We start from the raw sequence: 5,342 nt of genomic DNA on the forward strand, positions 1-5,342 counted from the left end.
GTCCAATGCACTAATCATCAGCCCTGGCTCCCTTAGGTCATACTTTAACATTTCACATAATAATAATATAGTTACCTAACACATATATCCAGATATAGGGAACCTTAGTTCCAGGCACAACCACATGGGTGAAGTTTACTTACCTTGAATTCCCGAGCGGAGAATTAAGAGCAGTCCTGCGTACGACCCTTAGTTCTGAGCCTTAGCGATAAACCTAGTCACAATGTCAATGGGTAATCATCAATTTCTAATCCAAATAAATACTTAGGAAACAATAGCTAGCCTCTTGGACTTCGAATTCTACTAAACTGGGAAGTAAAAATTGTCCTGAGTGCTTAGGTTCGAACCCCCGAGACTTCCCAATCCTAAAAACCAACCTAGGCCGAATTCCCTAGGCAGGCCACAACCTAGCCCTAAGGGTCATGGCGTGCCCTCAAGACAGAGACAAAACCCCCACACAATTGGGGGAGGCAGGCCGCGAATTGCCCCCTAGGGTCGCGGCACGCCCTCAAAACAGAGAGCCCTCCCAGGGCATTCTGGGCATACGGGTCGCGGCACCCATAAGATGGGTCGTGGGACGCCCCCACATACCCAGAATTTACTGGGTTTTCTCCTCATCCTTCCCAGCCAAAATCCTCAAAAGAATTCAACCAAACTTTCAATCAACTCAAAACCAAACCCAGAATTCTTATACCCACAACTTAACCATCATATCTAATCTTATAAGAAATTCATACTCTCCCTAACACCCAATATCAGTTTAAGAAATCATTCTCGTGCAAGTTCTAAAATCAGCATCGTCTCAACAAAATTACAGAAAATTATCTTGAATTCTCACCTTAGTTATAGCTTGAGTTTCTCCAGCTATCCTCTGCCCTCTTTTAGCTTAATTCCTTAGTTTAACCCAGCTAAATTCAGCTCTAATTCCCAGCTTGTTCCATTAGCTTCTCTTTCAAAATTTAGAAATTTCCCCCTAAGGCTTCTTGAGAGAAAAACGTGAGATAGAGAGTGAGATGGAATTGAGAGTTCTCAGGTGGTTTCTGGCTAAGTCTAGAATCCCTCAAAGTGTATCCTTTAACCCTTAAAAAGACTATATTTGTAACGACCCAAAATAACTAATAGGGCTTAAGGGCCTTGATTAGTGTGCCGGGAGGGCATAATTAGAAGTTGTGTGAATTAATGGTGTGATATGCATGATTATGTGAAGTGCATGTTTATGAGTATTTGATAAGCATGTGGGCCCTGTTTGGTTGTAAGGGCATAATTGTAATTTTGGCCCGTTAGAGCATAAATGTGATTTTTTGATAATCTGTTAAGACCACATTATTATGTGGATATATGTGCTTGTAGCTTTCGACACGAGGCGATCCTAGGGAGCAAGTAGTGGGAAAGTCACAACGGGACCCGGTACTTGACTTGGGGCAAGTCAAGGGGTATTTCGGGTATTAGATGATTATTTGGATTATCGAGTATGAAAATAAATAATTGGAGATATATTTGAGGTTAGGAAGCCTAAGTGGGAATATTGGGGAAATTTTACTGTTTTTCCCTCGGGGACGTTTTCAGTACCCTGAGCCTCAGGATAGACTTAAGTAACTATGGTTAGACTAAGAAAAAAATAGAAAATAGTAGAAACTCAAGGAATCGTCTCTTCTCTCCCTCTCTCCTTTTCTCTTAAGGAACTCAGTGAAACTAAAGGATTTGTGGCTGGGAATTAGAGTTTGAGCTGAGCAATTGGAGGTTTAATTCAGTGGAAGCTAGGGGAAACAAGCTAGAAACAAAGGTAAGGACTGAATCATACTCTTGATCATTAGAATTCTATGCTTTGGCTAGGTTTTAAGGGTGTTTATGGTATTGATATTTAAGGACTGAATTGAAGCTAGGAACTTGGGAGTTAGCCCAGAAATAACTTGGAGAATTTGTTCTGTAGTGAAGGTAAGATCAATATTATGATTTAATGTTTGAATTCTGGTGTTTTCATGGCTGGTTTGAGTGTGCTTGAGTGTGTGGGTTCAAAAGATTGACATGATGTTTTGATGGGTTTCTAGACTAGACTTCTGTTGGGTTATGTTGTTGAAATCATGTTAGAATGTTGGGATAATTGAATTGTGTTACTGGGAAGGTTTAGGGTGGATTTGGCTGAGGTTTGAATGTTACAAATGGTGGTTTTTCTGGGTTCTCGGGGCTGGGCCGTGAATCTGTTCTAGAGTGTCGCGGCCATTCGAAGCAAGGAAGAGCTAGGAGGGCTCTGAGATGAAGGAGAGCCGCAGCGCCACAGAGGCAGGGTCGCGGCGTGTGTCTATGGTCAGAGAGGCCTAGCCTCTGTTTTAGGGGGCGGGCCGCGGCGTAGGTCTTAGGGGCCGCGACCCTTAATGGCATTTGTGGCCTTTTGGAGTATTTAAGCGTGGGAACCTAACCTTTGGTGCTCGGGATTGATCCCACTACCGTGTTTGGTGGAATTCGATGTTGCGGAGGCTAGAATTCTATCCGGAAACCCTTATGCAATTATTGATGGAATCCTTTATCATGGTTGTGACTAGGTGTAGGCTTCGGCTCGGGGCAGGATCGTGCTCGGGGGTCATCTCTCCTAATTAAAGCACTTGGAATTAAAGGTAAGAAAACTGCACCTGGTTGTGGAATTTATAATGGGACTAAGGGTTCCCTGTCTTGTATGCTCTTTAAAGAGGATGGTATTATGCCATGTGAATTGTAAATGGATGGTATCACGCCATGTATATAGTAAACGTGCGGCCTAAGACTGCCGGAGTTTTCACTTGCGCACAGGGTACGGCTCGGCCACTGGTAGCCAAAGACAGCTTATTATGCACTGAGCTCGGTTTAAGCGGGCCGGAGTCAGTGGGTTAAACAGAGAGTGCGACCTAAGTTGTCGGCCCTAGCTATCATGTGATTTGAGTGCAATTATTATGATGATTATGATATGCTGGTTAGTTGAATGGTAGATTGTTAGCTTGTTGAATATTAATGTTGAGTGGGTGAATGTCGTGTACCATTGAGTACCTGGTTATGTCTTGTGAAATAATTGAATATTATTAGTGATTGTGTTTTAAATATTATGTTTTCTTGCTGGGCCTCGGCTCACGGGTACTACGTGGTGCAGGTAAGGGCAAGGGTAAGGAAAGTTAACCATGGGTTAGAGAGCTTTGGGGGCGAGGTGTACATTGTGAGCTGCTCGGTGGCCACGGTCGAGGAATTGTATATGAATGAGAACCTAAAACGTGTATTTTTCCATTAGAGTGGCTTGATTATTTATAAGCTTTGGGAAATTCTGTAGTTACGCTATTTAAACCTTGATTTGGGATCCCATGTACCAAACATGTATTTTAATGAAAAATTATTCGTTTATAACCAAAATCTTTTAAACCTAACCTATTTGTATCGTTAGATTCACATTTTTAATCAAATGACTTGGTTAGCAAGTCTCGCACCATTTCAAACACACAGTGTAACGGTCTTGGTTATCCAGGGCGTTACAATATTGCCCCTTAGACTAATTCTACTCCTCTTTGCCCATAAGGGTAGTATGGTCATTTTCCCCCGGTTCCCACTAATTCCTGAAGTGTTCCTAATATTAATCAATTAACCTCGTCATGTCTAATGAATTACCAAATACTTTCTCTTTACTCAATAAACCCCAAAGTATTCTCCAAGTTCCCAAAATACCCCTAGGCTCACCCCAAGCCAGGTATTAAACCCCGCTGTGACTATTTTGCTAATTCGCTCCCTAGGACCGTCTTGAGCCATATTCTGCAAATATATCCACATAATAATGTGGTCTCAACCATATATCACATAAAATCACATTTATGCCCTCAACGGGCCAAAATTACAAATATGCCCTTATAAGCTATAATGGGCACACGTGCATATCTAATACTCATAAACATGCATATAATATATTCAAATAATCATATTATAAGCTAAGGCACTAAGCCCTGTTAGCAATTTTAGGTCGTTACAACTATCCCCTCCCTCTGAGAATTTTGTCCTCGAAATTTACCTGAATAACTCGGGATACTTATCTCGCATTGCTGACTCCAGCTCTCAGGTCCCTTCTTCAACCTTGCTATTCCTCCATAATACTTTGACTAGAGGAATAGTCTTGTTCCGTAGAACAATGCCTTTCCTATCTAGGACCTGAACTGGTCGCTCCTCATATGATAAATTCGTCTGCAACTCCAAATCCTCATACTTCAACAAATGAGTCGTATCTGAGACGTACTTTCGAAGCATAGAGATGTGGAATACGTCATGAACCCTGATAACGACGGCGACAGTGCTAAATTATAAGCCACCCGCTCGATACTCTCTAAGAACACAAAAGGTCCTATGAATCTAAGGCTCAGCTTTCCCTTTTTCCCATACCTCCTCACCCCTCACAGTGGTGAGACTCGCAAAAACACATGGTCCCCTACCTGGAACTCCACGTCCCTACGCTTAGGGTCAGCATAGCTTTTCTGTCTGCTCTACGAGGAGAGCATTTGAGCTTGGATCTTCTTAATAGCTTCATTAGTCTTCTGAACCAACTTTGGTCCCAAATACTTCCTCTCACCCATCTCATCCCAATTTATGGGCGATCTACACCTTCTTCCATATAACATCTCGTATGGAACTACTCCAATCGTTGATTGATAACTGTTGTTGTATGAAAACTAAATCAACGGGAGATACTAACTCCAAGACCCTTCATAATCCAACACAGATGCTCTAAGCATGTCTTCCAATACCTGAAGGGTCCTCTCAGACTATCCATCTGTCTGAGGATGAAAGGTTGTACTAAACTTACACTGAGTCCCCATAGCCTTATGCAAACTACCCCAAAACATGGAGGTAAATATGGGAATAGTCCTTAGCCACTCCAGCTAGGACATTCCCTCTTACGACTGTAGATCATCCAACTAACACTCTCTTATCCCCTTCAGAAGGGTCGATTGTGAGGTAATATTGGCCAACCGGCCCACAACCAGCTCTATCCTTGCTCCAGCCATCTCCTCTACCAAATCCTTTGATATATGTGTAGAGTTGAATAACTGTCACGGGCCCCTCTGACTCAACGCATCTGCCACCACATTGGCTTTCCCTAAGTGGTAAAGGATATCACAATCGTAGTCCTTCACAAACTCTAGCCAACACCTTTGCCTCGTATTTAAGTCCCTCTGGGTGAAGAAATACTTCAAGCTCTTATGATCAGTGTATATATCACACTTCTCCCCATACAAGTAATGTCGCCAAACTTCCACTGCAAATACCACCGCTGCCAACTCCAGATCATGGGTAGGATACCACTGCTCATACTCCTTCAGCTGTCATGATGCATAAGCCAT

The sequence above is a fragment of the Humulus lupulus genome, chromosome 3, assembly GCF_963169125.1.
Source record: "Humulus lupulus chromosome 3, drHumLupu1.1, whole genome shotgun sequence".
Classification (NCBI taxonomy): Eukaryota; Viridiplantae; Streptophyta; class Magnoliopsida; order Rosales; family Cannabaceae; genus Humulus; species Humulus lupulus.